Genomic DNA, 23,871 nt, shown 5'->3' with positions numbered 1-23,871 from the left:
GACGGAAAAAATAGGCTTGCCATTAATACTTCTTTTCTGTTATATACACGTATGAGCATTTAGTAACGTTTCATTTGTTAGTATTAGAAATGCAGGTCCCAGTAAAGATCAAGCAGAATTGCTCCTGAATTGATTGAAAGCAGACAAAGCTTTGTATTGAAGAACTAGGTTCTTTGGGTTCTTGAGCACAGAGGTAATGTCCTTACCTCTGAGACCTCTTACTCCCTGCTCCAGAAATGTGCTGTAACATGTCCAAATAGTTAGATTTTAAAAAAGCTGGATTCATAAGGTCTTGCAGCACAGTGGTAATGTCACTACCTCAGAGCAAGAAGATCCAGGTTTAAGTTCCTCCCTGCCAGATGTCTGAAAAGGTCGATTTTGAAGTAATTAAAAAGACAGTAGACTAAAAAAAGATTTAAAATGTTGCTGAATCCTTCATCAATGGGAATTCAACTCCTGGACAGAGAAAGGGTCGAAATGGTAAAAGTTGAAACTGGTATTTGTTTTAAATTATAGATTTAACAAAAGTATTAGAAATTTTTAAGGTCTTTTGCTGCCTAATTCAAAATAAGGATATCAGCTACACCACATTTCCCAGTTCCTATTTTGCAGCATGTACAGTGTATTTTAATGCTGCTTTCAAATATTTCCTACTTCATAATGGCTCTAAACTTGAAGTGAAATACAAGAGTCAAAACATAATCATATTTCAGACAGAAACAACATGAAAAATGGTACATCTGTGAGCACGTGTGTGTCCAATCATCTCCACTATGGCTGCCTCTACAAAGACATTGCTCTGCCAGACCTGTGTAGTGGTTGTTGTGCAACAATCACCCTAAAAGTTAAAATAACTTACAAGTATACTCCAAAACCCTGTACATGGATTTCAGGACTAACTGGGTCAAACACAGCAGCAAAAAACCTGAATGTTACACAACTAGAATATCCAGGAGCTCCAGCACAAAGACATTGACAGGACTGTCCTGAGTGAGACACAAGCAGGGATGGGGATGAGATGGGGAGATCAACTCAAAGAAAAGGGTAGTTGCACTTTCTTCTGGAAAAGGACATCAGAATAACAACACCAACTACATCTGGTTAGCTTCACCATACAAAAAAAAGTTGACCATCTCATTTACCCCATTCATTGTGGGATAAAAGGAGATCTTATAAAGGTGTACAAGACTACAGCAGTTTTAGATAAAGTAAACAAAAATATCTGTTCCCATTAGCTGACAGTATAGGAGCGAGGGATATAGTTTTAAAGTTTGAGTGCGAGATGGTGGGGGGAGCGGTGGATGTGAAGAAAAACTGCTTTACACAATGAATGGTAATGACCTGGAATAATAACTGTAAAGATCATGTCTTGTATTTTTCTTTATTTTGTACAATGGATCAAAGTGGGAAAAGGATTGTTTTAAATAACGGACTGTTTGTAGAGTTGCTGCCCTTTTAAAAACAAGTTCCTGGAGCTCATTGCGAGTTGTATTTACCCTGTTTTTTTGTTCAAGCAATAGGGAAGAGAACTAAGACAGCACAGCACCACAGCTATGTGCTCAGAGAATTTCTCCCAATGACGGGTTGTTGTTTGTTTTGTGTAATCATGACTAGTTATAGATACAATTAACATAAAAACAACTCTCTGATTGCTCCTGGGAAGGTGAACAGCTTGCTTGTTTATGATACTGGAGACGAAGCCTCCACACAGTAGACAAGACGCGGTCTCACTCTCTCTGTCGCTCTCTCTCTCTCTCTGCAGGAAATTAACCAAAGCCTGGAATAAAGCCACTTGTTCTCTCCCACTAGTTGTTGTAAATTGTTGCCTCTTTATAATTACCCTACGTATTTTGCAAAGAACTGAAAGAATCTGGAAATGAGATCAGAAAGCAGAAGGTCTTAGGAAGGAAAAGAGACACTGCATTGGATCCTGTGGATTGATGCTGTTAAACTGTTTCTCTAGCCATAACACTAAATGTTTGTCTGCTTGTGGCTGTACGTACGTGTGTAGTGATTTAAGAATGGGTTCAGAGTTTCAACGAATCAGGTTTTATGTTGATATTCCCATATTTTGTTTTCTGTTTTAGTACTAACTTCTTTATTACAAATAGTCATCCTCATTAAGTACAGAAACCTGTTTAGTGTTTTCTGTTAACCTGAGTCCATTAGCCTCATAAATTGGGAAGTTTAAGTATTTTGACTGTATCTTTAACTTTTGTGATGATCCTGGAAATAGTCAGGCTTGAGTATCACAACACTTTCCCTAGTGGGTCATGACATATCTATGAGAGGGATGGAAGTGGAAAATATGAATGACTTCAAAGGGAAATTAGATGAGCCCTTGAAGGAAATAACATTGCAGGACTATGGGGATAGACCAGGCAATTGGACTGATTAGGCTTCACTATAAAGAGAATTGGATTAGATGGGTAGAATGGTCTCCTTCTATACTGTACTAACTTTATGACTCTTTACCTCATTTTAATCCGTGGCAATACATCACAGTTGTCAATGCATCCATCCCAAACCCTGGAAGCAAAGGATGAGGCCAAAGGGAAACTCTACTCCAACCTTGATTATTAATTGAACCATGTCCCAAAGGATGGCGAGCCGTTCTCCTCTGTGATTTCAAAAAGGGACACAAACCTCTGCAAGAATGTGATTGATGAGGCAGGCATTGGGAAAGCAAACACCAATGTATTTGCCTTTTTGATGAAATGCTGAGCGCATGATCTGGTTTTAACACTTTATTGTAGCAGAGAGATGAATGAAAGACCACCTGGTAACACCATTTCTCCAGACACTGGCATGTGCTTGACTATGTCACTGAATAATGATCACAAGCTGGACTAGCTGTCATCTAAACAAGGCTACAATCTCCAAAGTCACTTGGAGATTTTATAATAAGAAATTCAATGAAAATAGATTGAGGATTTTGTAAAGCAAGACTTAGTCAGCATGTCACAATCCAAACTCTAACAGTCAAAGGACAGGAACCACAGAATTCCCACAGCACCTGGTCTGCCCAAAAATCTATCATAAACAACACCTGTAAGGATACTCTTGGTATCTCCATCAGGAGTTATCAAGACTGGTTAATGGGAATGACCAGGAGATCTAGCAGCTACTAGATCATAAGTACAAGGTGTTACTGAGCTGGAAGCACCATGAAATGTTTCTGGAAAGTAAGTAAGTCTACAGACAAATGAAGGTGGAGGTGAACAAAAGACTGAACCTAAAGATCACATGGTGCATGGGATGAAAATAGGAAATCCAGCAACTCACTGACAACTACAACATGCATGGATTCTTTACTGCAGTCAAGACAATCTCTGCTCCAAGCATTCAAAAATCTACCCCACTCAGAGCTAAGTGCCAAAGGACACTTAAAGACAAAGAGGAATTCAGCACTCATTGGAAAGAGCACTTCCAGGATTTCATCAATTGAAACTCAAGTCCACAGGTGTGTCCTTGATAGCTTCCCGCAGTATGTTATGCGCCACCATCTCAACACAACCTGAACTTGGCATGAGGTTGTAAAAGTCACCTGACAGCTGGGAATGAAAACAGCCTCAAGAATAGAGGAATCTCCACCCAAATCCTAGAATATGGCAATGAAACATATGAAGAAGGAGCAGGAATAGGCCATTCAGTTCATACAGCCCACTCTCTATAGCAAGATTATGGATGATCTTCTGTCTCAATGTCATACTTGTGTACTTTCCTATACCCTTGACATGTTTAGCTTGAAGAAATTGCTATTTCTTTTCCTAACTGTGGTCAGTTATTTGTGCAGCATCCCCCCACAGCTTTCTCAGCGGAAAACTCGACAGGTTCCCCATCACAGAAGCACGCTTGGCATTCATTTGGCTCCTGCTCGATACGTCGACTTTCCTGCTCCTCGGATGCTGCCTGACCTGCTGTGCTTTTCCAGCACCACACTAATTTTGAAGCTTTTAAAGGATTCCTTATATGAATGTCATCCCTCAAGAGGGACAGTGAACATGATCTTTGCAGTACAACAAGACCAAGAAATATATAGAGAACAGAAACAACTTCCATGCATGTTGTTGTTTGACCTCAGAAAGGCCTTTAAATCTATTAACTAGGAGCAACCCTGTGGAGTGAAGCTTCCCTACATGATGAGTGGGAAATCAATCAATTTTTATCACATCCTAGCCAGATCAGTCTAAGCTCTGTTATTGAACTGCCATATGCAAATGATGCTTGTATGCGTGCACATTCAGAGGCTGAGTTCCAAACCTCGATGCATTCACAGAGGAGTATGAAAGAATACACCTGGAAGACAAAGGTTCTCTACCAGCCTGCTCCCACCATGGAACACTCCCCCAGCTGTCAAAATCCCATGCCTTAGGAGGCTTCTCTCAGCAAGGTCAGACACCAGCATCAGCGAAACTCGACATCACCTTCAGTTTGCCAGTACATCCTTCAGCCATCAGAGGAAAACAAAATGTTTGATGACAATAAATTCAAACCTGACACCAAACTCACAGTTTACGGGACTGCATTGTTACTTGCCTTCCTGTATGTATTTCTGACATGGACAATGTATAGTAAATGTCAAATCCTTGGAGAAATATCACTAGTGGTGTCTCTGCAAATTAAAAGGCAGAATACATATCAGGTCTCCTTTTTCACATCAATATCCCTTGCGTTGAGGTACTGATTACCTCTGTCTTCAGTTTCTAAACCTTAAGTATACTTCCTTTTTATTTTTGACTCAGGTTTATAAGATGATTTGGGGAGAGCAGACTGTCTGTATGTCTGACACACGGCACTCTACCTGTCTGTGAGTATCTCATACATAAGACCACCCAAACTGAAGGAGTCTCCATGAATCATTTCAATCATCTCTGACAGGTCCAGATGGAACCAAATGCATCCAGTTGCAGATGGATGTGTGAAAACCTGAGCATGCAATTCATCCACCGATCTCATCAAACACATGTCCCAAACCCACTGCAGGGTGTGTGGACCTAGTCAACTCAAGACCTATTACACTACAGTGGAAGGAAGTCATCCTCAGAATTGTTGGACTGCCTAAGAGAAGACTTGAATGTATCTGGATTGAACATGGATGCTTCCCTGATGATTTCAAAAATATTTGAGTTCTAACTATTCAGCTTATGGTCAATTTATAAATTATAAATAGATCATGAGGTAGGCCAGGAGCACTTGAAATAGGGAAAAAATTTATTACACCTCCGTACAGCTACACAGTTAGTCCTAGACTGACACAAAGCTCTTGCTCCAGATCACCTGCCCCATTGTTTTAAAGGGGTAGTAAGCCTGCAATAACATACATAACCCTAACCAATAATAAATATTTCATTTTCACAGAAATATTTTTGTATTTCAGTGGTATTACAAAATTTGTTTTAATTGATTCCTAACATAACTTCTGGAAAAAGATATAAATATTTGAAAAATAACTGTCTTGCTTAGTTTTTCAAGCCATTCATGCTAAGTATTGATAAACTTGGAGGTCATGCATAAAAGTTAACTTTTTATGACAAAAACAGCTTTATCCAACAATAGTCATAGAACTGCCTTCAGCAATTAAGTTTCACTGTCAGTACCAGTTTACATGATTAAATTTCATTATCTGCCTCTACTTCTGTCAGAGACACATTTCAAGATGACTTTTATACATGTCTGGTCTCAACTTCAACAAACTGAATACAAAAATGTCTTGGACAACTCTACTTTTCACACCCTCAAAAACCACATGATGGGATAGTTTGACGTTTCTACAGCTGTTACTTATATTAGATAGTGTCATTTGAAAAATATTCAAGTCCCCAACTCCTGAAAGAAATCCATCATTAATGAAATACAGGCACTGCAATGAGATCATAAAAAAACATATATTTCAACAACTGTACTTGAAGCACAATGAAAAACATTAAGCATGAACACAATTCATGTTAGCAGAGTGCCAGCACAGGAAAAAAAAAGAACAATTCCTTCTGTGATTAAAAGAACAATTCCTTCTGTGATTCTGCGCACACAGTTCAAACAACTGATGCCACTGCCCGAAAACAGTCTTGGCTCCAGCAGACTAAACATCACAACTTGGCCAAGAAACTAGTAAATAAATCCAAATCCATGGTTAATTTACATCTCATTACAATTATGATTTCTAAAGCTAGAAAATAAAGAGTTATCTTGTCACAGTGCTAGCCATCAAAACAATTCTTTTTGAAACAGATCTGTTAATTTACCATTTTAAATTCCATTATTCAATTACATCATTACAATGTGAAACAGAAATATCCATAGTACACTTAGCCCTCTCTCATTCATCAGCATCTGCTATCCATAACAGTATCCTTGCTTCATGGATACCACCGCCATTAAGTACTAGACCATATTTACAAGGAAATGCATCACTCAAAATAAAAATAACTGCACAGAGATATAAAGATGAGAAATTTAGGAGAAGAACTGCAAGGAAGGATTTGCTAGGGATCAAAGACTGTCTGTCAGCATGTCATACCATATGGAACTCTGTTTTCCTAATTCAAAGTCATGCCTAAAGTTTTTAAAGTTCAAACAAGTGAAATACCACAACATTCATAAAGTAGAGCTGGACCACTGGGAGTAAGAAATAAAAACAAAATGGTCATTGACTTCAACAGCAGATGGCAAAATGACCATTTTGACAGTTTTAGCTTTCATCTGGGTCTTCACAGTTTTGATAGAAAAACTGCAAAAGTTAAAGGCGGATGCTGTAAGACATAGGGAGAAAGTAGACATGTTTCACAACTTGAACAGTTGCTTTTTAATGAAATATTTTGTTCCATTAATATTTTTACAGATTCTTATTTCCAATAACTTCCAAAAACTCCTGATCAAAAGCAATGATTACTTGTGATTTTAATATATGCTTCTATAATTTAAATGGATATGTCATAGTTGATTCAACAGCTTAGCTGCTGGTCACTTGAAGCACCTCATCTTCAAAAGAGTCACTATGTTTCAGGTGTTGGTCTAACATTCTCTATTGTTTGCCTTCAATTATAAAATCAAGTAATTCAGGTTAAAATAATCTCTCCAAATAGCACCTTAATGAATAGAGTATCATGTAGCTAAGAATCTTGAGGAGCATACCTAAGGCATTCATTTCTTAAATTCAGATCCAGACCTCACAATTTCACTGAATCTGATTTGTGTATTTGTAAGTAATTGATCCATTATTAATATAGTGAGTCTACAATTAAAACATTTATCATGATCACATAGTATATGCATTCATTTCTAAGATACCAATGTCAAAAATGCCATATGAAATCATTTTGTCATGGTGAGACTGATATCATCAGTCATTATTTGCATAAACAGAACAGCTACCTTAGGTGAGCAACAGATGGATGGCTATGTGCCAAATCCCTACAGGTTGTTGAGCAAGATCTATCACTTTATTACTGCCTTTATGAAAACAACATCTTGCAAACTTCCTTACCATTGAAAAATACTAGAATTTCAAAAAGTTGCTGTGCTTCTACAGTAAGTAAAAACTATACCCACCACAGTTCTTTCGGCTAGCAATTAGAGTGCAACTACCTTTTCAACTACCTGACATCTGTTAATTAGTAATAAGCCCTTCTTCAGGAATGAGGAGGGTGTGCCAAGCAGGCTAAGATAAAAGGTGGGGAGGAGGGGCGTTGGGAATGCGATAGGTGGAAGGAGGTTAAGGTGAGGATGATAGGCCGGAGAGGGGGTAGGGGCGGAGAGGTCAGGAAGAAGATTGCAGGTCAAGAAGGCAGTGCTGAGTCCAAGGGTTGGGACTGAGATAAGGTGGGGGGAGGGGAAATGAGGAAGTTGGAGAAATCTGCATTCATCCCCTGTGGTTGGAGGGTTCCGAGGTGGAAGATGAGGCACTCTTCCTCCAGGCATCGTGTTGTCATGGTCTGGCGATGGAGGAGGCCAAGGACCTGCATGTCCTTGGCGGAGTGGGAGGGGGAGTTAAAGTGTTCAGCCACAGGGCGGTTGGGTTGATTGGTGCGGGTATCCCAGAGGTGTTCTCTGAAACGTTCCGCAAGGAGGCGGCCTGTCTCCCCAATATAGAGGAGGCCACATCAGGTGCAGCAGATGCAGTAAAAGTGTGTGGAGGTTCAGGTGAATTTGTGATGGATATGGAAGGATCCCTTGGGGCCTTGGAGGGAAGTAAGGGGGGAGGTGTGGGTGCAAGTTTTGCATTTCTTGCGGTTGCAGGGGAAGGTGCCAGGTGTGGAGGTGGGGTTGGTGGGGGGTGTGGACCTGACGAGGGAGTCGCGGACGGAGTGGTTTTTCCGGAACGCTGATAGGGGAGGGGAGGAAAATATATCCTTGGTGATAGGGTCTGTTTGGAGGTGGCGGAAATGACGAAGGATGATACGATGAATCTGGAGGTTGGTGGGGTGGTGGGTGAGGACCAGTGGGGTTCTGTCCTGGTGGCGATTGGAGGGGCGGGGTTCAAGGGGCGGAGGAGCGGGAAGTGGAGGAGATGTGGTGGAGAGCATCGTCAACCACTTCTGAGGGAAATTGCGGTCTTTGAAGAAGGAGGCCATCTGGGTTGTTTGGTATTGGAATTGGTCCTCCTGGGAGCAGATGCAATGGTATCGAAGGAATTGGGAATATGGGATGGCGTTTTTACAGGGGGCAGGGTGGGAGGAGGTGTGTCTAGGTAGCTGTGGGAGTCGGTCGGTTTATAGTAAATGTCCGTGTTGAGTTGGTCACCCGAGATAGAAATGGAGAGGTCTAGGAAGGGGAGGGAGGAGTCATGGACGGTCCAGGTAAATTTTAGGTCGGGGTGAAAGGTGTTAGTAAAGTGGATGAACTGTTCAACCTCCTCGTGGGAGTACGAGATAGCGCCGATACAGTCATCGATGTAGCGGAGGAAAAGGTAGGGGGTAGTGCCAGTGTAGCTGTGGAAGATAGGCTGTTCCACATATCTGACGAAGACCAGTTCAGTCAGTCGAAGGAGGGATTCCTCAACCGTTGCAGTATCTTCTTCCTCACACTGAACAACTTCTCTTTCCAATCCTCCCACTTCCGCCAAACCAAAGGAGTAGCCATGGGCAGCCGCATGGGCCCCAGCTATGCCTGCCTCTTTGTCGGATATGTGGAACAGTCCATCTTCCGTAGCTACACTGGCACCACCCCCCACCTTTTCCTCCGCTACATCAATGACTGTATCGGCGCTATCTCGTGCTCCCCTATCAGCGTTCCGGAAAGACGACTCCGTCCGCGACTCCCTCGTCAGGTCCACACCCCCCACCAACCCAACCTCCACACCTGGCACCTTCCCCTGCAACCGCAAGAAATACAAAACTTGCGCCCAAACCTCCCCCCTCACTTCCCCCCCAAGGCCCCAAGGGATCCTTCCATATCCGTCACAAATTCACCTGCACCTACACACACATCATTTACTGCATCCGCTGCACCCAATGTGGCCTCCTCTACATTGGGGAGACAGGCCACCTACTTGAGGAATGTTTCAGAGAACACTCTGGGACACACGCACCAACCAACCCAACCGCCCTGTGGCTGAACACTTTAACTCCCCCTCCCACTCCGCCAAGGACATGCAGGTCCTTGGCCTCCTCCATCGCCAGACCGTGGCAACACAATGCCTGGAGGAAGAGGACCTCACCTTCCGCCTAGGAACCCTCCAACCACAAGGGATGAATGCAGATTTCTCCAGCTTCCTCATTTCCCCTCCCCCCACCTTATCTCAGTCCCAACCCTTGGACTCAGCACCACCTTCTTGACCTGCAATCTTCTTCCCGACCTCTCTGCCCCCACCCCCTCTCCGGCCTATCACCCTCACCTTAATCTCCTTCCAACTATCGCATTCCCAATGCCCCTCCCCCAAGTCCCTCCTCCCTACCTTTTATCTTAGCCTGCTTGGCACACTCTCCTCATACCTGAAGAAGGGCTTATGCCCGAAACATCGATTCTCCTGCTCCTTGGATGCTGCCTGACCTGCTGCGCTTTTCCAGCAACACATGTTTCAGCTCTGATTTCCAGCATCTGCAGTCCTCACTTTCTCCTAACTGTTAATTAGTAATCAGCCACATTGACACGAAAAATTAACTCCCAAGTGTTTTGAATTTGATTGGATAGTATCTTTCTATATTTTGTCTAAGTGACATTTTCAGGGGGTTTTGTGGAAGGTTTCCCTTTGTGGGCTATGGTGATGTTTCTCTCTAAATCATTATATATCTGGATTCCCACACACCCTTCTTAATGAATTATGCAATCGAAGGTGCAGGTGGAAGGCTCAACTTTGTCAGGACCTAAGGGCATTGATGCTGTTGGTGGCACAGTTTGCAGCATGCCAAATGCCAAAAAGCCAGCAACTGGAATTCAAAGGGAAGTTCACATCCTGGTTTGTGGACAAAGGCCTAGAGGTCCTATTGGATGAGATGATGGAGAGATGGGCTATCCTCTTTCCGCAAGACCATCAAAGTGGGTTATATCATCAGATGCTAAAGGCTGTTTGGAGATAGACACCTGAATCTGTGCAATGTCCCTGGTGAGAAGAAACACCTTGCAATATAGAAAGAAGTTCAATGACCTTCTGAATTCTGCAAAGTTAAGGGCACTATCTCCTCTCCACTGCCTTATACTCACTGGATCACCACACACTTTGGCTGTGCCATTGCACACACTTCCTTCCAATGCTAAAGATCTACCACTCTCCATACTGCATGCAACATCTTCACTCAATGGCTCTTAATCATTGCACCCTCCCAAACTACTCATTCACTGGAGATACTTCATCACCTTTCCAGCTCCTGCCCTGCCATTAACAGCTCTTCCAGCCATGTTCACCTCACTCAATTCTTCCTTCTGGTTTTGATCTGAAAAAAAAGCCAAACAACACTTTGAGGGCATCCATGTTATAACAGATTCCCCCACTTATATTTGTAGTTAACAGTCATAATCCATTCTGTCTCCCAGGAATAATAGCTCCTATCTCACGCTTGAGTTTCCCACTTACCTCATCACAGCATGCAGTGATTCCTGATAACCAGCCCCCAGCTCTCCCCAAATATTTAATGACTGTGGTCAATCCTGTAACTGAAATAGGGCAATGTTTTTGACTGAGTGTGGCAGCACCCACTAATTCACAGCAGTCAATCTTTCACTCAACTAAGGACTAGTCCTATTAGATTTTCAGACATGGCTATCTGGTTGAAGCACGGAGTGTATTTGCTGTGTTAGCTGCTGGCACATGCTGTAGTTGTGAAATTGATATAGAACATTACTGTCCACCAATATGTTCACACCCTTGACAGTTCAGCGTTGGCAACCATACCACATTTCCTGGCTTCGTGCCTGTGCTAAGAAGAACAGCAAAGCAGAGATGTTGTGATGTCCAAATATGAAGTGACTGCTAAGAAAGCAAGCTAAGCATTCTGAGAGACTTACCTCACATTTGCATTTAATGGGTGTGAGAACCTATGGTCACATTGACCTGACAGCAGCCTGTTCATGAGCTCCAAACTGCACTAACAAAATGCTCAATTGTCTTCTGAGGTACTCCAAGACTGATCCTGATGATGTGGTGAGGCTGCTGTTTTGCAGATGCCAACTTCTGCAGACAAAAAGTGGAGACCGTCAACGTCCCCAAGAGGTATTGGTGGATGAAGGTCAATATGGAGACCTGGAGAAGAAAATGGTGAGTTTTATTCTGACTTTCAAACAGGGAATTGGCACCATATAGTTTCTCATTGGTGCTCCGGACAATCACAGACCACATAGAATGAGACACGATTAGCTAATCAAAATGCAAATCTTGAAAAGGTCTTCACCACTGACAAGTGACACTGTCATCTAGCTGTGAAGCCTTAAATGTGAACATTAGGCTTTTATTTACTCACATCAAGGATATCATTTTTAATTCTTACTGTTTTCTCCCAAATTTCTTGCCGTGCCCAGACACTCATGGGCTGGGAAAATTCCACCAATTCTTTCACCCAGTGTTCTTCCCCAGCTGCCTACGTTACAACCAAAAAAATTATGCTGCTTGATATATTTAAAAAATGATACATCATTTCACAAACAATCAATAAACTGAAATGTTTATATATTGACCAAAAATCCACTGAGAGAAAACAATACAGTTTCTGTAAACTACAATGATTTAAAATTAGCAGTATGAAACATCACAACTGGGGTAACATAATCATCATTGCCCCTATATTTTCTTTCTCTATCTGTGCTTAGTGCTTAGTTTGTTTCTGAACAAAATAAATGAAGCATTTGGCACCGACTGAAATCTGAAACTATTTGAAAAAGCTTGAAATACTCATTACAAACTTGTCTTTTGTTATTCAGCAATCAGCCAATCTTGTCCATCATGTAAGTTTCTAGACATTTCTTGAGATACTATTTACCCCCACTTTTAGATTTAGGTAGACAATCCTTTGTCCAAAATTCCGAAAATATTTTTCTTGAAGTTTTTTTTGTCATTAACAAGGTTGTTTGGCATAAAACCAGTTAAAGCGCAGCAGGTCAGGCAGCATCCAAGGAACAGGAGAATCGACGTTTCAGGCATCAGCCCTTCTTCAGGGCTTGTGCCCGAAACGTCGATTCTCCTGTTCCTTGGATGCTGCCTGACCTGCTGCGCTTTTCCAGCAACACATTTTCAGCTCTGATCTCCAGCATCTGCAGTCCTCACTTTCTCCTAAAACCAGTTAACCCAATTCCACACCCACATGACCCACATCAGATGTGACACAGTGGCGTGGCCCAGCACTGGCAGGCACCAATTCTGTCTCCGTGCTCATAGTAATCACGAGTAGGTCTGCTGTTCAGTATTTTTTTTTAAAAACTTTACTATGAAAATGTCATTTAATTCTTTATCTGAAAAATTCCAAAATCCAAAACACAGCTTGTCCCAAGGGTTTCAGACAAAGGATTGTCTACCTGTATTAGACAGTCATAATGCATGAAATGAAAATCTGAACATGTCCTAGATTTAGCCTTAAGATTAGGATTCCAAATGGTGCAACCATCATTTTACAACTTAAGAATAGCTATTGAAATATAAACGAATTGAACATTTTATTTTGAAATTATGTGCATCATACAGTAAGGCATGTTTACTTACTGCTATAAAAATGGCTCTAATTTCATTTAAATCTGAATTATTTTGCCTGTAACTTACTTTCCCTGAAGTTCTGCTTACCAATCATCCATTTGCTCATTGCGTTCACTTTTCCATGATTTTTCAAATGTAAAAATCTCAACTCTGTCCTTGGGAGGAGATGGATATTCTCCATGTCCGAAACCTCCTTCTGTCCTACAACCTTCTAATAAAACTATATACCGCTGATTTCTTCTGAATTCCACTCTCCCTTCACCCTACTTACTATTGTTAACTGCTTGTGAGTAGTTGAAAAAATGTTATCACTTCCACTCTGAAATTATCAAGCTCTAATTCTGTAATTTTGTTCATTGTTCCATATCCCCCACAAGCAGTGAGTGCAAAGGGTTTATCCTGCTTGCCATTCCAGAGCACCCGCCCAAGAAGACAGTAAAACTGCATGCTGAGCCAGAAAGTGTATATGAGGGCTTACCATGAGCTAATAGCAAATGTGCAGTGAGGAGCCTAGCAACACGTCTTTTTTTATAAATAGACAGTGTCACTCAGAATCTGCATTTATTACGTCAGCCACTGGGTATTGCCAGGAGATGCAACTTAGACACAAGAGACAAAGTGGCCTCCTTTAGTAGTATAGGCTTCTCTGGTACTGAAGGTTATTATTGCGATGAAATCATCACTAAGTCAGTACACATAGCAACAATGGAAAACAGGCACAGGAGTAGGCCATTCAGCTCTGCTCCACCATTCATTATGATCATGGCTCATCATCCAACTCAAGAGCTTGTTCGCACATTTCCCACATATCCTTTGATCCCTTTCACCCCAAGTGCTATATCCAACTTGTTCTTGAAACCCTACAACATTTTGGCCTCAGCTGTCTTCTGTGATAGTGAATGCCACAAGCTCACTACTCACTGGGTGAGGAAATTTCTCTTCATTTCTGTCTAAATGTCTCCTTAGAGGGCGGCACGGTGGCACAATGGTTAGCACTGCTGCCTCACAGCACCAGAGGCCTGGGTTCAATTTCTGCCTCAGGCATCTGTCTGTGTGGAGTTTGCACATTCTCCCCGTGTCTGTGTGGGTTTCCTCTAGGTGCTCCGGTTTCCTCCCACAGTCTAAAAATGTTCAGGTTAGGTGAATTAGCCATGCTAAATTGCCTGTAGTGTTAGGTGAAGGGTAAATGTAGGGGAATGGGTCTGGGTGCGTTGCTCCTCGGAGGGTCAGGGTGGACTTGTTGGGCTGAAGTGCCTGTTTCCACACTGTAAGTAATCTAATAAAAAAAGTAAACTATCTCACCCTTTTCTGGACTCCTTTCCCATTGGGAGCGTCCATCCTGTCTTATCATGTTAGACATTTGTGGGTTTCAATGAGACTCTTCCTCATTCTACTGAGCGCCAGCAAATATAATCCCAACTGAATCAACATCTCCTCATATATCAGTCCTGCCATCCCAGGAATCAGTCTGTTAAACATTCACTGCATTTTCTCTCCAGCAAGAACATCCTTCCTCAGATAAGAAGACTAAAACTGTACATATTATTCCAGGCATGGTATCACCAAGATCCTATTGCCACAAAGACAAACATACCATCTGCCTTCTTGACTACCTCTCACACCCGCACATTTTCTTCAGCAACACGTGTATAAGGATACCCAGCTCTTGTTGTACATTCCCCTCTTTCAGGTTATAGCCTTTCAAATAATAATCCACCTTTCTGTTTTTGTTCCCAAAGTGATAACCCCACAGTTACTGATATTATACTGTATCTTCCATTCATTTGCACACTCGTGCAGGTAGTCCAAGTCACACTGAATCTCTCTGCATCTCTCTGCATCTCTCTGCATCTCTCTGAATCTCTCTGCATCTCTCTGCATCTCTCTGCATCTCTCTGCATCTCTCTGCATCTCTCTGCATCTCTCTGCATCTCTCTGCATCTCTCTGCATCTCTCTGCATCTCTCTGAATCTCTCTGAATCTCTCTGAATCTCTCTGCATCTCTCTGCATCTCTCTGCATCTCTCTGAATCTCTCTGAATCTCTCTGCATCTCTCTGCATCTCTCTGCATCTCTCTGAATCTCTCTGCATCTCTCTGCATCTCTCTGCATCTCTCTGAATCTCTCTGAATCTCTCTGAATCTCTCTGAATCTCTCTGAATCCTCCTCACAGTTCACCCTCCCACTCAGCTTTGTGTCATTTGCAAATTTAAAGATATTACATTTAGTTTTCTTGTCTAAATCATTAATATATATTGTGAATGCCTGGGGTTCTCGCACTGACACCTGGTATCCAACTAGTTAGGAAAAAAGCCCATTTATTCCTACTTTTTCTGTCTGTTAACTAGTTTTATATCCATTTCAATTCACTGTCCCCATCCCACATGCTTTAACTCTACAAGCTAATCTCTTGTGCCTTTGTCAAAAACCTTCTGAAAGTCCAAATAAACCACATCCCCTTTGTCAACTCTACAAATTACATCCTCAAATAATTCTAGTAGCTTTGTCAAGCAAGATTTCCCTTTTCATAAATCCATGCTGATTCTGTCCGATCTTTCCCCTATTTTCCAAGTGCTCAGCAATTAAATCTTCCAGAATGGACTTGAGTTTTTTCCCAACTACTGACCTCATGCTGACTGGTCTATAATTCCTAGTTTTCTCTCTGCCTCTTTTTTTTTAAAGTCAGGGTTTACATTAGCTACCCTTCAATCTGTAGGATTCCTGAGGTGATAGAATCCTGCAACATGATCACCAATGCTTCCATTATTTCTTGGGCCACTTCCTTAAGTACTCTGGGATTAGATTATCAGGCACCAGGGATTTAGTTGCTTTCAGTTCCATCCATCTCTCCAACATTATTGCCTACTAATACTGATTTCCTTCAGGTCCTCCATCTCACTAAACCCTGTTTCCCCAACATTTCTAGTATGTTATTTGTGTCCTCCTTTGTGAACACAGAACCAAACTATATATTTAGTTGGTCAGCAATTTCTTACTCCCCATTATAAATTTCCCCTTTCTGACTGTAAGGGACCAACACTTGTCTTAAATAATTTTGTTCTCTTCAAATACATAGAGCAACTTTTACAGTCAATTTTCATGTTCTCTTACTGTCATACTCTGTTTTCCCTTCCCCAATCAATCTGTTCGTCCTCTTTTGCCGACTTCTGAACTGCTCCTAATCCCTAGCTCTGCTGTTTTTTCCATCCAATTTGTATGTCTCTTCCTTGGATTTAATACTATCTCTAATTTCCCTTGTAAGCTCATCCCCAAGGGTCCTTGCACAACTAGATTGCCAATTATTCCCCAAGACTTTTACAAAAACACAGAAGGGAGATTTTCCAGCTGCTGTTTTTTTTCCATCAATGTGATGTGACAAGCAGTTAATGGGACACTTACTATCAAGGTAAATGGATGGCATGTGCATCAGTGACTCATACTATACTAGTTCACTTTAACAGCCATCAAACAGGGGTGTGGGTGCAAAGATGCTTTTCTGCATGCTCAGTCATTTTTTTTCCTCTTTAGTTTCTTATATGCAAGCAACATGTGTCCCTCAGTCTTTTTAAAAAATGCACAATTTTTTCATCAGTACAGCTTTGTATTGTATTGTATCAACTGCATTTGTTCTAGCCTTTTAAGAGTGGTTGATGTGCAATTTTCCACTTTATCTTGTTGGTGGATGTCCAACTCCAGAGCAAATATGGGTCAGGACCCTTATGAATAATAAATTCAAGCTAATTCCTGCAATATGATGATGGGTCAGCTTGGTGGAGAGTTGTTGAGTGGCAATCTCAACACTCTGGTTCTGCTGGGACTAGAAAATTTATGCGACAGTGTTCATGCATGCATAGTTGCATCATATGTAAGTAATCATACCCTAAACATCTGTAATGCATTGCTACCCAGTACCTTTGACTTTAAACTAATAAAACTCTCATTCTTAAAACACTGAAGAAAAGATGGTTAAAAGCAGAATAGCAGGCAGAAAGAGCAAGATGCAAATAACTATGCTGCTTAATATGTTACATTTGCAAATACTATTGGGCCTAAAAATGAAAGTTAAAAGATGACTAATCTTAATTTGTTCCTGTTTAAATAAGGTCCAATAAATCACAGAGAACAATGTGCAGTGCCTCGTGTTTTCCCTCAGATAGTTTACATCTCTCAAACAACAGCCATTTTTGTAGATTGCAGATGGTCACACTGACAGGTTATTGGGAAGTAGTCACAACTGGGAGGGCACATGACATTGAGGAAGAGAGAAGCCATACTAAGCAAGGTGGCATGCTTTTTTTTGGTATTAAACCCTTTGACAATTGTTTCAATGTTTCACTGCTTCAGTTGATCTGTTCCAGTTATCAGTCCCAACATCCATTAAGATTATAGCTTACAAATTTAGGGAAGAGGTTGTAGTGCTAGTGTAGATTAGTGCAATTTTCCACCTCATCCTGTTGGTGGATGTCCAACTCCAGAGTAAATATGGTTCAGGACCCTGATGAATAATAAATTCAAGCTAATTCCTATAATATGATGATAGGTCAGCTTGGTGGAGAGCTGTTGAGTGGTAATCTCAACACCCTAGCTCACGTTGAGATTAGGTGAAAGTGAGGGCTGCAGATACTGGAGATCAGAGTCCAACAGTGTGGTTCTGGAAAAGCACAGCCAGGCAGGCAGCATCCAAGGAGCAGGAGAATTGATGTTTCAAGCCTAAACCCTTCATTATGGCTTATGCTCGAAACATCGATTCTCCTGCTTCTCAGATGCTGCCTGACCGGCTGTGCTTTTCCAGCACCATGCTGTTCAATACTCATGTTGAGATTAGTGTAATAGATTAGTGTAGCATAGATTCAGAGGGTTGCTGCAGACTTGTTGGGTCAAAGGGCCTGTTTTCACACTGTAGGGATTCTATGATTCTATGAAAACCACATCAGTCAAAGCCACGAAAGGCTTTAAACACAAAGATTTGATTTTTAAATTTAAGACACGGGAAGTCTAAAAGTCAATGTCACAAAAAACAGAAATTGCTGGAGAAACTCAGCAGGTCTGACAGCACATGTAGGAAGAAAACAGAGTTAGTGTTTCAAGTCCAGTGACTCTTCAACAGAACTGTTAGTAGCTAGGAAGAAAGTACTTTTACGCTAAAGCCAAAGTGGTGGTGATGGTGAGGGTTCAGGGAAACAGACTAGAGGTGAACAAATAAGTGGAGACATAGCCCAGAGAGAGAGAGAGAGAGAGAGAGAGAGATAAATGGGGTAGATAAACAAGGAGATTATGGATAACAGGCCAGGACAGAAGAAAAGCTGAATAAGTGCAAATAAAAACTAACAGTGAGAAAATTGCTTAGCTGTGCTGAATGCAATCCATATGACGTGATAGTCAGTCTAGGGATATATGGGAAAGGGTGACTGTGCTAAAGGGGACCAATGTATTAACAGGACTGGATGTGGGGTGGCTAAAAAAACATGGAAGGATGGAATCAGGCTATAAAGTCATTGAACTTGACGTTGAGTCGCAGAGATGTTGTTCTTCAAGCTTACACTGAGGCTCACTGGAACAGGCCTGCAACAAAAATGTTGACCAGTGATGCGACAGCAACTGGAAGCTTAGAGTCAATCCTGTGGACAGATTGTAGGTGTTCTGCAAAGCAGTCATCCAACCAGTGCTTTGTTTCCCCACTACAGAGGAGTCTACATGGTGAACAGGGCATACAGTAGATTAGATTAAATAAAGTATGTGTAATTCAGTGTTTCACCTGGAAGGTCTGTCTGGGGTCTTGGATGGTGAGGAGGGAGGAGATAACAGGAAGGAATTGCACCTTCTGTGATTACATGGGAAGATGCCGTGTGAGTGAGAGGAGAAGTTGGGAATGGAGGAGGACTGTACCAGAGTGTACTGCAGGGAATGGTCCCTCCGGAATGCTGACAAGGGAGGAGAGGGTAATGTGTGTCTCGTCATTCTTTCTTCCCACAGATGCAGCCAGACCCTCTGAATTTCTCCAGAAATTTCTGTTTTTGGTACAGATCTCCAGCAATTACAGTTCTTTGTTTTATTTAAAGGAGTCAATGTCAATCAGGAATAATGATAACAGAGTATAAGTCTGGAATCAGTAGAAATTTTAAAATAACAACTGGCATCATTGTAGTGCTTTCAACATAATACTTCAACATAAAAAAAACACATACACAAGTGATTATCACAGTGTAAGAAAGCGGCTATAAAAATGAGAATAGTCAGTCCAAAGATGACACAAATGGGTAAGAATTTTAGAGGTAGCAAGGTTAAAGCAGGGAGCGATGAGACTGATGCTACTGTGGTAAAAGTAGGAGTCTGTCTGTTCTGTGATCAAAAATTCAACTTGGATTGAATCAAGTTTCTAGTTTATAAACTGTATACTTCAAGATAATGATCAGGAGTTGGAGTCAGGGGTGAGAGGACTAAATCATGGTCAAGGATGATACATTTGATCTTCTCAATATTTAACTGGACAAAATTGCAGCATGCCCAAAATTCGATGGTAGATGTTTAAACTGATAGCGAACGTATAATAGAAGAACTGAGAAGGAGGTGGAGGTCGAGTTTCTTATCATCGGTACACAAAGGGAAGCTAAAACCATAGTTTTGCTGAATAATTGACTACAGTTTAATAAAAATTGCATTTTCACCAGATAGGATAAGAAAATAATTCCACAGATTGTCAAGTTGGTGGGATCTTTTAGGACAGAGTGAGGACTGCAGATGCTGGAGATCAGAGTTGAGAGTGTGCTGCTGGAAAAGCACAGCAGATCAGGCAGCAACTGAGGAGCAGGAGAACCTACGTTTCAGGCATAAGCCCTTCATCAGGAAGGTTCCTGATGAAGGGCTAATGCCCGAAACGTCAATTCTCCTGCTCCTCGGATGCTGCCTGACCTGCTGTGCTTTTCCAGCAGCACACTATGGTGGGATCTTTTGCCTGTTTAAACCCTCCCCTACCTGAGGCAGGTGTTCCACTTGTAGTCTAAGCTACATCAGCAATTTTCAGTGTATAAATGTTGCTTACTCTCTTGGTTCTATGCTCCCCTCTCACTTTGTTTTGATTACTGCATCCGAGTTTCAGAATTAAACCAGAATCCAGGAGACCGGTTGGAATGCATTGATGGGGAAATGGAGATTCCATGCTTGCTCACTCCAAATTGTTTCCAGAAAGTCTTCTTCATAAATTCAGTTCACACATGCGAGAAAGATGAGAGAACAACAGGAGTGAGGAGTAACCGACTTACGAACAGCATTTGTCCTGAGTAAGAATTCAACGTGTGAGTGTGTTAAATGTCTCAGTTTATAAGTTTATAGGTTTGCTAAAGGGACTAACAGAAACCAGCATCTGTTTTAAATCAGACTCCTGAAACTGATACTGAGTTTCTTGCTGCTGCACATTAACTATTCATTACATAGTTTTGGCTAACTAAACTGGGGAAAGCCAAATGGAGCTGATGCGAGTTGCAAAGTCTGAAACAATACATACTGAAGTTAGCAGGGTATTTCTTAAGCTTAAAAACAAGCAGAGGCAGTAGAGAGAGTGTGACACTTATAAATGACATGGGAGTTCCTAGAACCTACAAATGATCAGAACTACCACAAATACAAGATCTCTATGTTGATGGGCTTGCTTAAACTTAATTCAATGAACTTGAGCAACAACTGGAGACACAGGAACAGAAGGTAAGAGAAATAGTGGTTATCTATGTACTGGAGAGGAAACAGAAAACAGGAGGAACAATTTTAACAATCAGAAGGTGGCGACATTTAGCATCTTAATATCACCAGACAGAAATTGATACCACAAATATCCTGTCACAGATGGCACAACAAATAGAGGATTCTGAGGTCCATCAAACTGAAAACACCAAACTAAATCATCAATCCTTCTTGTAGTTCTGAAAAAGGTGCATAGCATGTGTTATGACCAGTTGGAAACTTGGATTTTTAAAACAGAGACAGATAGATTTTGGTTGTGGCTCTGCAAAGGTAACTTTTTATTTGAAAAAGATTTAAGAAAGTCATTTGTAACACTAACCTAAATACATTATTCCTAAGGAAGCATGAGATCCAGGTAAGTACTTAGAAGGATACCTGTGATGTTAAATGATTTGATATTATTTGACAAAATGTTTATACTGCTGGGTTTAGGACAGAAAGATACAACAGCCCAGGGCACTCAACTTAGTCTTGGCTTTGGTTAATGTGAAATTCAAAAGTGAGTTTTCACTCCAGCAGAAGGGATTTAGTTAGTGAGGTCTCCAAGTTGTGAGAATTAACATAGAAGTTTTCAACCTGTCAGATGTGGAAAGAGGTTCAGAATAGCAACTGCAAAGAATTTCTAAAACTGTCTCTGGTGTATGTGAAGGAGAACAGCAAAGAATCAGTTAAGTAAGAAATTAAAGGGCTGAGATTGGAGTGATATTTCTTTGGAACTGAGAATCTTTAAATGGAAATTGCTGGGAAATTGGTTGAAAATTTGTTTTGCTATTTGTGTTATATTCTTTCTAAATTGTCACATATGTATATAGCTTTTCTTATCTTTTGTACAATAGAGTCAAAGAGTCATACAGCATGGAAACAGTCCCTTTGGTCCAGCTATTCCACACTGACCAAGTTCTCAAACTAAACTAGTCCCACCTGCCTGTGTTTCAAACATATCCCTCCAAAGCTTTCATATTCATGTACTTATCCAAATGTCTTTTAAATGTTATAATTGTAGCTGCATCCACCACTTCCTCTGGCAGTTCATTCCACACACAAAACACTCTGTGTAAAAACAAAGTTGCCCCTCATGTCTCAAATCTTTTTTCTGTCATCTTATAAATATGCTCCCTAGTTTTGAACCCATCTACCTTAGGTTGCTATTCACCTTATCTATGCCCCTCATGATTTTATAAACCTCTATAAGGTCACCCCTCAACCTCCTACATTCCCAAGAAAATCAACCCAGTCTATCAAACCTATTTTTTATAACTCAAACCCTCCATTCCTGGCAACATTCCAGGAAATCTTTTCTGAACTCTCTCCAATTTAATAATATCCCTCCTATAGCAGAGCAACCAGAACTGCACACAGTACTCCAGAAGAGGCCTCACCAATGTCCTGAAAAAACTCAACATGACATCCCACCTCCTATATTCAAACATCTGAGCAACACTTGCATGTGCTAAATGCCTTCTTAACAACCCTGTCTGCCTGTTACACAAATTTCAAAGAATTATGTATCTGAATCTCCAGGTCTCTCTGTTCTACAACACTACCCAAGGCCCTACCATTAATTGTATAAGACCTGCCCTTCTTTGTCTTACCAAAATGCTTTACTTGCTTTTTTATGCAAATTAAACTCCATCTGCCACTCCTCAGCCCATTAACCCAATTGATCAAGATTCCTTTGTAATTTTAGATAACCTTCTTCACTGTTCTCTGAACCATCAATTCTGATGTCATCCATAAATTTATTAACCATGCCACCTGTATTTTTTCATCAAAATCATTGATACAAATGACAAACAAAAGTGGACTTGGTACCAATTCCGATGGAACACCACCGATCGTAGACTTGCAGTTCAAAAAACTGTCCACCATCACCCTCTATCTGCTGCCATAAAACCAATCTTGTATCCAAATGGCAAGCTCACCCTGAATCCCATGTGATCTAACTTTACTAATTAGTCTACCATGCGGGACCTTATCAAAGGCTAAATTCTAAGTAACAATATCTATCATTCTGCCCTCATCAATCTCTTTGATTACTTCCTCAAAAAACCCAATCAAGTTTGTGAGAGAGGATTTCCCTCACACAAAATCATGCTGACTATCCTAATCATTCCTTACTTCTCCAAATACATGTAAATCCTATCTTTCAGAATCACCCATAACAACTTATGAATCATAGATGTCAGACTTACATGTCTATAGTTCTAAGGCTTCTCCTTACAGCCTTTTTTAAATAAAGGCATAACATTAGCTACCCACCAGTCCTCAAGCACCCATCATGAGGGGCATAGATAAGGTGAATAGCAACCTAAGGTAGATGGGTTCAAAACTAGGGAGCATATTTATAAGATGACAGAAAAAAGATTTGAGACATGAGGGGCAACTTTGTTTTTACACAGAGTGTTTTGTGTGTGGAATGAACTGCCAGAGGAAGTGGTGGATGCAGCTACAATTATAACATTTAAAAGACATTTGGATAAGTACATGAATAAACCCATACGCTACTCGCTAGATTTATTCTTGGATATGACTTGTTCTGTCTTGCTATCAGCTGGGATCATATCATAGACAATTAGAACTGAACAGAAGACAAATTTACTGTCATGTGGGCTTAGACCCCTACTCTGCCGACATCCTAGCCCAGCTACCTCCTTTGCAGAGATGGGAACATTGTACAGGTCCTTCAGCCCATTGGGCCAGCTCCTCCTTTTCATATAATTATAATTGATTATCTGCTTCAATGCCTTTTTCCTCACATTATCACCGCAACACTTTACATCACTGGCATTTAGAAATCTGACCAAATGTATTCAATTATTGAGCATCCACAGCCCTCTGTGGTAGAGAACTCCAAACATTCACAACCCTCTGAGTAAACAAAATTCCCCTCAGTCCTGCATGGCTTCCCCCTTAATACGAAATTATGTCCATTGGTTCAGGTCTCTCCAACAGAGGACATCTCTTACCTGCATCAATCCTGTTCATTGCTTTAAATATTTTGTAGGATTCATTCAATTAGAT

The 23,871-nt window shown here is 41.1% G+C and overlaps 1 protein-coding gene across 9 annotated transcripts in view; it reads right to left on the bottom strand.

Annotated features, from left to right (window-relative positions):
• foxp2 (forkhead box P2) overlaps positions 1 to 23,871 on the bottom strand; it is an 808,606-nt gene that overhangs the window by 586,117 nt on the left and 198,618 nt on the right. The window contains exon 6 of one of the 9 annotated variants that reach the window (XM_072551463.1): positions 11,443 to 11,677. The exons of the other annotated variants lie outside the window; for them this stretch is intronic. The gene's annotated coding sequence lies outside the window, so the exon portion shown is untranslated. The remainder of the gene's footprint in view (positions 1 to 11,442; positions 11,678 to 23,871) is intronic. 9 annotated transcript variants of the gene reach the window in all.

Source organism: Chiloscyllium punctatum, chromosome 32, assembly GCF_047496795.1.
Source record: "Chiloscyllium punctatum isolate Juve2018m chromosome 32, sChiPun1.3, whole genome shotgun sequence".
Taxonomy (NCBI): domain Eukaryota; kingdom Metazoa; phylum Chordata; class Chondrichthyes; order Orectolobiformes; family Hemiscylliidae; genus Chiloscyllium; species Chiloscyllium punctatum.
The sequence above is the reverse complement of the archived record's forward strand: the minus strand, read 5'-3'. Positions and strand labels throughout refer to the sequence as shown.